The 9,968-nt window shown below is 43.3% G+C and overlaps 2 non-coding genes across 2 annotated transcripts; both read right to left on the minus strand.

The window, feature by feature from the left end:
- Positions 1-1,508: 1,508 nt before the first annotated feature.
- On the minus strand, positions 1,509-1,627 carry LOC138362655 (5S ribosomal RNA). The gene has a single exon (XR_011227854.1). It is a non-coding gene; the product is annotated as a 5S ribosomal RNA (ribosomal RNA).
- Positions 1,628-9,623: 7,996 nt separating this feature from the next.
- Positions 9,624-9,742, minus strand: LOC138362656 (5S ribosomal RNA). The gene has a single exon (XR_011227855.1). It is a non-coding gene; the product is annotated as a 5S ribosomal RNA (ribosomal RNA).
- Between the last annotated feature and the right edge of the window lie 226 nt (positions 9,743-9,968).

Here is a 9,968-nt window from a genome sequence, read left to right on the forward strand (position 1 = left end):
ATTTATATTCAAACATTATATATGTTAAGGGCCTAGTTTTAGTGTTTATTTTAAAAATGACAAACATCGAGTCGTTTTACCAGTCCTTTAGCGTTAACGGTGATGCATTTTAAAACTGAACAGAAATCACCTTTTCTGGATATATCAAATATCGAATCCGCTTAATGTGCCTACAATTCAATCATTCAAAAAATACATAATTTACATCATGCCTTTTCATAGAACAGACAATAAGATTTGAGACAATAAGAACTTTACTTTTATAACTAAAGTTGCACAATTATACCAACTCTATGGTGGCTGGGTGGTAAGGTGTGTGGCTGGTATTTTGGAAGTCGCGAGTTCAAACGACCCAATGGGAATAATACTTTTTTTTTTTTGCCATACAATCTTCCTAATACTATTATGTAGGTTTGTGTGTGTGTTTTTTTATTCATTCTTTGGTTTTATAGATGACATACATATTGACTCCTTTTACCGGTCCTTAATTAGGCTCTGGGGAAGCAATGGTGGTGGTGGTGGTGGTGGTGCATTTAAAACTAAACCAAAAATCACCAGTTCTGGACGCGTCAAATATCATATCCGCTTAATGTGTCTACAACCTAATTACTTAAAACTACACTATTTAATTCATTCATATCATGTGCATATTGGTCATTATGCTCATACAACCGACATCAAAATTTATTTTCATTATTAGAATCATACATTTCATCAAGTAATACAGATACAAAGAGATTTTCTTTCTGAGAAGACCGTTAGTATTGGCTTGCAGGCAGGCAGGCAGGCAGGCATTTGAGGGTTATTATTTCGCCTGTTGATTGGGGGGAGGGTTGATGTGTTAGGGGGTTTTCGGTTAGATGTGGTGGTGGTGATTGGTGGTGATTGGTGGTGATTGGTGGTGATTGGTGGTGATTGGTGGTGGTGGTGGTGGTGGTGTAGTAGGTGGGAGTTGGGGGGGGGGGGGGGGGGGGGTGGGGGGGGGGAGGGAAGGGGAGGGGAATGATGGTCTGTGGATTCGTTCTCCGTACCCTTTACATATAAGCAAAAATATGCCTTCTTGTGGGTATAGAAACATTAACACAAATTATATCAGTAACTGATATTGTAGCCTTTTAAACAGAAAAGATTTGTACATACAAATACTTTTTAATTATCATTTATTTGTGGAAATGGCATTTACGTCATTAAATTGATACCTCAGCATCAAGCTTGTGTCCTGCAGCAGTGGTCCAGTGGTAAAGTGTATATAAGTGATGCGTATTCTTGGAGTTGCGAGTTCAAACCCGGATTAAGCTATATATATATACAACATGTTTTGTTTTGGTTGTTTGTTTTTGTATAAAGCCTCACACAATATCTATATTAAGCGAGTTTGTTTTAAACATGACATACATATTAATTCATTTTACCAGGCCTTATTCCACACAACTCCGTGAATTTCCCGTGGAGCCAGCCATTCAAACAAAAACAAACGAAACAAAACAAAACAAAACAAAAAACATTATTGCCAACAGCATTTGGTGTTCCCAGGCGGTCACCCATCCAAGTACTAACCAAACCCAACGTTGCTTAACTTCGCTGATCGGACGAGAAGCGGTGTTCTCAACGTGGTATGGCCGTTGGCATGAGACTGCCTACACATTGTGGCTAATAACCAACTCTTTTAAGTCATCGCGGCAGGATACGGACCTGCTTGTGGTGTCTTAATGGTAATTGTATCCTAACATATTTTTGTCTCCTTGGCATGGATATTTAACATCGTTTATTCAGTCTTGGGTTTATGTTCTTTCGCCATTTACAGACATTTTACATCTACCTACTTCCTCAGCCTGCCCTGCCAATTTCTAATGAATTTGTGGATTTTCTTTTGTAATACAAACATGTGTGTGCTCATCTGCTCTTCAGTTTTTATGATATTTGTCTCATCTGTCCTGCTTTATGATACTTTTACAAAGAACATGAACAAATGCTTCTATTTTAGAGAAGATATGGGATCCAGGTTTCGGAGCCGTAAAACCAACCGTCGTGATTGGTGGACGAGTTGCCAGGTTGCAGCTTCTGTACCGTGCCGGCACATAAATAGGTTCGGCTCAAGCGGCGGCAGCATCATTCCCCCGTGACTGTCTGAGCGTCTCTCATCACCTTGGTTATCTCATCATCATCATGGTAGAAGCAAAGCCTACCAAGAAGGCTGCGGCTGCTGCTGCTGTGGTGGCCACCACCAGGAAACCTCGCGTCCAGGTTGCTCACCCGAAAACTAGTCAAATGGTTCTAGCCGCGGTCGCAGCACTCAAAGACCGTAAGGGCTCGTCTCTACAAGCAATCAAGAAGTACGTTGTTGCCAACAACAAAGTCGAGGCTGCCAAGATCGCCATTTACATCCGAAGATTTCTCAAGAAAGCAGTGGCTGACGGCATTCTTGTTCAGACCAAGGGAAGTGGAGCTAGTGGATCATTCAAGCTGGCCGTAGCAGAGAAGAGGGCCGTTCTAACTCCCAAGAAAGCCACCACAACCAAGAAACCATCTACAGCAGCAAAGAAGGCCGTGGTAACTCCCAAGAAAGCCGCCACAAGCAACAAACCACCTACAGCCTTGAAAAAGAAGCAGCAGCAGCAGCTTGTTGTTGGGAACAAAAAGCCCAAAATAAAGAGAGCTTCAAAATCTCCCAAACCACCCAAGGCAAAGAAAGCTGTCAAGAAAACAACAAAGGCAAAATAAACGACGACATGCAAGCAGCATGAATACACATGACAATAAACATCCAGGCCTCCCCCCTCAGTGGAGGGGCCTCATATGATTCCAAAAAGAGTTTAGTTTTGTAGACAAATAAATCATTACTTTTGGGGTAGATTTACTCTGTATATTATATATATATATATATTATATATATATATATATATATATTATATATATATATATATATATATATATTTATATATACACATGGGTGAGGTGATATGGTACCAAAGTTTTGGGTAAGGTGATTGACATTTACACAAGATAAAACACGAACCAATGGGAATAAAAACATAAGAATGGAAGTAACTGCAGAAGGCCTATTGGCCCATAACACAAGCACTTCCTCTTGATGCTTCTATATTGGTTCGGAGTCTTGAAGCTATAATATATATATTATATATATATATATATATATATATATATATATATATATATATATATATATATATATATATATATATATATATATATGCACACAAAACTAAATAGTCTTGTTAGACAAATTGCCCCTATTAGAGGCAAGTTGACTAACAAGCCGAATGACTGCAATTGTTTTGAATTTGAGTTAAATCTAACATAGAAATGTAATCAAACCTAACCTAACCTATGCTAACCCAAGCTAAGCTAACCTAACCTAACCTAAGCTAACCCAAGCTAAGCTAACCTAACCTAACCTAACCTAACCTAACCTAACCTAAGCTAAGCTAACCTAACCTAACCTAACCCAGCAATTCATGATCTTAATATAATACTGTTAATTGGATAAACCAATTTGGAAAGAAATGTTCGAAAATAACAAAATTAACTGTGCTTGTTAGGAAAATTGGGCCTTGCATACTTGTCCCAATAGTGTGGTTCTCGCTTTTAGGTACGACATAAACGTATACCTAAGTTGAGAGAGAAAAAGATTCGCACTCAAACATGCATATCGATTGCCAGTCCTGAATTCTGGGTAGATATTCGTGTCCTCCCTTTTCATTTACCATCATTTGGATACTATCAAAACAGCTCTGAGAAGGATAAAATGAATAAAACGGGTAGCTCACTCATGTAAAAAGGAAGAGTTGGGAAAGATCTCTCTCTCTCTCTCTCTCTCTCTCTCTCTCTCTCTCTCTCCCCCTCCCCCCCCCCCCCCCCCACCAATGATCCTGCTCTGCTAGTATATAACGTAACAAACCTTCCCCCCCCCCCCCCCTCCCTCCCCAATCAGAGTCCCTTTAAGCATGCGAGGATAAAAAATAGATTTCATAAGACCCAATGTGCTAGCTGATATCAAAACAATTTATGTTATCGTCTATTAAGCCCTTCAGTAAAAAAAGTATAGGGACCTAATTAGGTCCCGTTTTGAGGTGGTGGTGGGTGGAATCGATGGATTAGCCAAGCTCTTATCCGCCGAATCCGTAGAGGGTACGACCCTGGCGCTTCAGAGCGTACACCACGTCCATAGCAGTGACGGTCTTCCTCTTGGCGTGTTCCGTGTAGGTTACAGCATCACGGATGACGTTCTCGAGGAACACCTTCAGGACGCCACGGGTCTCTTCGTAGATGAGACCCGAAATACGCTTCACGCCGCCACGACGAGCTAAGCGACGAATAGCGGGCTTGGTGATGCCCTGGATGTTGTCACGTAGCACCTTACGATGACGCTTGGCGCCACCCTTTCCGAGTCCCTTGCCTCCCTTGCCGCGTCCAGTCATGGTGTTGAAGTTGTGTGAATCGAATTGACGAATGCCCGCACGATTTCCCGACTATATCCCATCAAGCGGACGTACTAGTAGCATTGCAACTCCTGCCTGCCCTTACTTTACGCTTGTGGTCGAGTAGACACGGCTTTCTCACAACGCTTTCAAAACTGCAGTTGCCTACTCGTCTGTTTCACGTCCCTGTGAAATGACTTTTGCACAAATCCAAAAAATAGAGCAAAATCAGCGATAATAGTGATTGAGGTGAGCCGCCTGTTGGCTGCAGCCAGAGGAAGGAGGGGAGGGGCAACGGGGTGACGTAGGCGAGTCGAGCAGCCAATGGCGCTCGAGCAAGCGCCTCGAGACGGCGTATATAAGCAAAAATTTTTCGGCGCCGGCCATCACAAACCACAGTTGTTCACCATGGCTCGCACCAAGCAGACTGCTCGCAAGTCCACGGGAGGCAAGGCTCCTCGTAAGCAGCTGGCCACCAAGGCAGCACGCAAGTCTGCTCCTGCCACAGGGGGTGTGAAGAAGCCTCACCGTTACAGGCCCGGAACGGTCGCCCTGCGTGAGATCCGTCGTTACCAGAAGAGCACCGAGTTGCTCATCAGGAAACTTCCCTTCCAGCGTCTGGTGCGCGAGATTGCCCAGGACTTCAAGACCGATCTTCGCTTCCAGTCGTCTGCCGTCATGGCTTTACAGGAGGCATCCGAGGCTTACCTGGTCGGTCTCTTCGAGGACACTAACCTCTGTGCCATCCACGCCAAGCGTGTCACCATCATGCCAAAGGACATTCAGCTTGCTCGCCGTATCCGTGGAGAGCGTGCATAAGCTAAATCGACCACCCTAGTATACACCAAACTCGGCCCTTCTCAGGGCCAAAATATCCTTCTAAGGAGATTTCAGACATTCCTAGCATCAGTCATATGAATTAACCTTCATCTACACATATAATAAATAAATAAATAAATAAACAAATACACTAATTTAGGTGTCATACATACACGTGATATCAATAAATCAAGTCATTTGTAGTACAACCTGTTCTCTTACAAACAAAACGCCGTCGCTTTTCGCTCTTATGCACTGTCAAGGATCACCCACCCCCCCCCCCCCCCCCCAAAATAAAAATTGTCATACTGTACTAGAAATAAAAGCAGCTTGTATAAGTGACATACTGTCCAGTCCTGTTTTATTCTGTTTTCGGTCCTCTGGCTTAATCTGTTAAGTTAGGAGATGACATTTTAAATTAACCGTTTTCTTGACATTTTCAAACCTAAGAGGGTGGCCTGCATAGTAATCCTAATGTGGAACATAACAATGAATCTCTAATCTCTAGAAAAAAAAAAGATACCGAGTGCTTATATGTGTTGAGAGAGAGAGAGAGAGAGAGAGAGAGAGAGAGAGAGAGAGAGAGAGAGAGAGAGAGAGAGAGAGAGAGAGAGAGAGAGAGAGAGAGAGAGAGAGACACAGACAGACAGACAGACAGACAAGACAGAGACAGACAAGACAGAGACAGACAGACAGACAGACAGACAGAGACTGAGAGAGAGAAACACACACAGACAGTTTCATAAATATTCTCATTTTATAGCTATTTGCTTTCAGTGACAGAGGTTTTTGTTATAATAGTATTGGTGTCTAACACTCACAATCTCTTTAGAAATTAAAGTGTGGCTCCAATGGAGCCGAGTTTGTTGGTTTGAGGCCAAGCCACCACCACAGGGCAGTAAGTAAGCCGTTTACTTGGAGGAGGTGTACTTGGTGACGGCCTTAGTGCCCTCAGAGACGGCGTGCTTGGCCAGTTCTCCGGGCAACAGGAGCCTTACAGCCGTCTGGATCTCCCGACTGGTAATGGTGGAACGCTTGTTGTAGTGGGCCAGGCGAGAAGCCTCGGCGGCGATGCGCTCGAAGATGTCGTTCACGAACGAGTTCATGATCGACATGGCTTTGGAAGAGATACCAGTGTCGGGGTGGACCTGCTTCAGCACTTTGTAGATGTAGATGCTGTAGCTCTCCTTCCTCCTGCGCTTCTTTTTCTTATCGCCCTTGGCAATGGCCTTCTGGGCCTTTCCGGCCTTCTTGGCAGCCTTTCCAGATGCCTTGGGTGGCATGATGATGCTCGTGCTGGCTGGCGTTGCGATACAATAATGAACTTTTGCGCGAGGCGAGCTTTCCTTTTATATCCCGCTCGCGACTCAGCTCAGAGCGGGTCGCGTGGCGGAGCGCGCTGATTGGTCAGTGGCGGGCTCCCTTGATCCTGAGCGGGGTATATAACACGAAGCTCGATCTGCGGGGCGGCATAAAACACCACAAACCCACAACAGCAGCAGCAATGTCAGGACGCGGCAAGGGAGGCAAAGTGAAGGGCAAGTCAAAGTCTCGCTCCAGCAGGGCCGGACTTCAGTTCCCCGTGGGCAGAATTCACCGTCTGCTGCGTAAGGGCAACTACGCCGAACGCGTCGGTGCTGGCGCTCCTGTCTACCTGGCAGCCGTCATGGAATACCTCGCTGCCGAAGTTCTGGAGCTCGCCGGTAATGCCGCACGTGACAACAAGAAGACCCGTATCATCCCACGTCACTTGCAGTTGGCCATCCGCAACGACGAAGAACTCAACAAACTTCTGTCTGGCGTAACCATTGCACAGGGAGGTGTTCTTCCAAACATTCAGGCAGTTCTTTTGCCAAAGAAGACAGAGAAGAAGTAAGCACTTCTGCCACCCACCACGACAAATACCATAACCAGGCTCCATCCGGAGCCACACACACTTTAATAGAGAGATTCAAGTAGACAATCAACTTTCAAACATTAATAATAACATTTATATTGATTTCATTTGGAATGTGTACATAACAAACAAACAAAACAAAATTATAGGGGATATTCAGCATCACTTGGAATATTAACCAATCATATAAATCCAATATATATTTTATATTTTACTTTAAGCGAGGAATTCATATTATATTAATTTTTAATCATACAAATGAACAAAAGCAATTCTTCACTAGACGTAATGAATGAATAAATGATCAAGGTTTTAATGTGTTTCATGAATATATATATATATATATATATATATATATATATATATATATATATATATATATATATATATATATATATATATATATATATATAATATAATATAATATATTATAATACTTGTGAACCAGAATATGTTTGAGCAGCAGCGATCGTGCCTGCCATTGGCCGAAGTGCAACAATTCAAATAATTTAAAGGGCCTGCTCGGGTATATAAGAGAGGCTGGGAGACTGGGGCCGGTGGTGGGTGATGGGTGATGAGTGATGGTGTGGTGTGGTATGGTGTTGTTAAGAGTTGATTTACGGCCAGCCAGCCAGCTGCAGCCAAGGCAGGGCAGGGCAGGGCAAGGCAAGGCAAGGCAAGGCAAGGCAAGGCAAGGCAAGGCAATAACAGGACAGGACAGGCAAGGCAAGGCAAGGCAAGGCAAGGCAAGCAGGCGGGCGGGCGGGCGGGCGGGCGGGCGGGCGGGCAGGCAGGCAGCAGCCAGCCAGCCAGCCAGCCAGCCAGCCAGCCAGCCAGCCAGCCAGCCAGCCAGCCAGCCAGCCAGCAGGCAGGCAGGCAGGCAGGCAGGCAGGCAGGCAGGCAGCCAGCCAGCCAGCCAGCCAGCCAGCCAGCCAGCCAGCCAGCCAGCCACTCCCACTTTGTATTTATATGCATTCAATTTATATTCAAACATTATATATGTTAAGGGCCTAGTTTTAGTGTTTATTTTAAAAATGACAAACATCGAGTCGTTTTACCAGTCCTTTAGCGTTAACGGTGATGCATTTTAAAACTGAACAGAAATCACCTTTTCTGGATATATCAAATATCGAATCCGCTTAATGTGCCTACAATTCAATCATTCAAAAAATACATAATTTACATCATGCCTTTTCATAGAACAGACAATAAGATTTGAGACAATAAGAACTTTACTTTTATAACTAAAGTTGCACAATTATACCAACTCTATGGTGGCTGGGTGGTAAGGTGTGTGGCTGGTATTTTGGAAGTCGCGAGTTCAAACGACCCAATGGGAATAATACTTTTTTTTTTTTGCCATACAATCTTCCTAATACTATTATGTAGGTTTGTGTGTGTGTTTTTTTATTCATTCTTTGGTTTTATAGATGACATACATATTGACTCCTTTTACCGGTCCTTAATTAGGCTCTGGGGAAGCAATGGTGGTGGTGGTGGTGGTGGTGCATTTAAAACTAAACCAAAAATCACCAGTTCTGGACGCGTCAAATATCATATCCGCTTAATGTGTCTACAACCTAATTACTTAAAACTACACTATTTAATTCATTCATATCATGTGCATATTGGTCATTATGCTCATACAACCGACATCAAAATTTATTTTCATTATTAGAATCATACATTTCATCAAGTAATACAGATACAAAGAGATTTTCTTTCTGAGAAGACCGTTAGTATTGGCTTGCAGGCAGGCAGGCAGGCAGGCATTTGAGGGTTATTATTTCGCCTGTTGATTGGGGGGAGGGTTGATGTGTTAGGGGGTTTTCGGTTAGATGTGGTGGTGGTGATTGGTGGTGATTGGTGGTGATTGGTGGTGATTGGTGGTGATTGGTGGTGGTGGTGGTGGTGGTAGTAGGTGGGAGTTGGGGGGGGGGGGGGGGGGGGGAAGGGAGGGGAATGATGGTCTGTGGATTCGTTCTCCGTACCCTTTACATATAAGCAAAAATATGCCTTCTTGTGGGTATAGAAACATTAACACAAATTATATCAGTAACTGATATTGTAGCCTTTTAAACAGAAAAGATTTGTACATACAAATACTTTTTAATTATCATTTATTTGTGGAAATGGCATTTACGTCATTAAATTGATACCTCAGCATCAAGCTTGTGTCCTGCAGCAGTGGTCCAGTGGTAAAGTGTATATAAGTGATGCGTATTCTTGGAGTTGCGAGTTCAAACCCGGATTAAGCTATATATATATACAACATGTTTTGTTTTGGTTGTTTGTTTTTGTATAAAGCCTCACACAATATCTATATTAAGCGAGTTTGTTTTAAACATGACATACATATTAATTCATTTTACCAGGCCTTATTCCACACAACTCCGTGAATTTCCCGTGGAGCCAGCCATTCAAACAAAAACAAACGAAACAAAACAAAACAAAACAAAAAACATTATTGCCAACAGCATTTGGTGTTCCCAGGCGGTCACCCATCCAAGTACTAACCAAACCCAACGTTGCTTAACTTCGCTGATCGGACGAGAAGCGGTGTTCTCAACGTGGTATGGCCGTTGGCATGAGACTGCCTACACATTGTGGCTAATAACCAACTCTTTTAAGTCATCGCGGCAGGATACGGACCTGCTTGTGGTGTCTTAATGGTAATTGTATCCTAACATATTTTTGTCTCCTTGGCATGGATATTTAACATCGTTTATTCAGTCTTGGGTTTATGTTCTTTCGCCATTTACAGACATTTTACATCTACCTACTTCCTCAGCCTGCCCTGCCAATTTCTAATG

The sequence above is a fragment of the Procambarus clarkii genome, unplaced genomic scaffold (assembly GCF_040958095.1).
Source record: "Procambarus clarkii isolate CNS0578487 unplaced genomic scaffold, FALCON_Pclarkii_2.0 HiC_scaffold_2288, whole genome shotgun sequence".
NCBI lineage: Eukaryota > Metazoa > Arthropoda > Malacostraca > Decapoda > Cambaridae > Procambarus > Procambarus clarkii.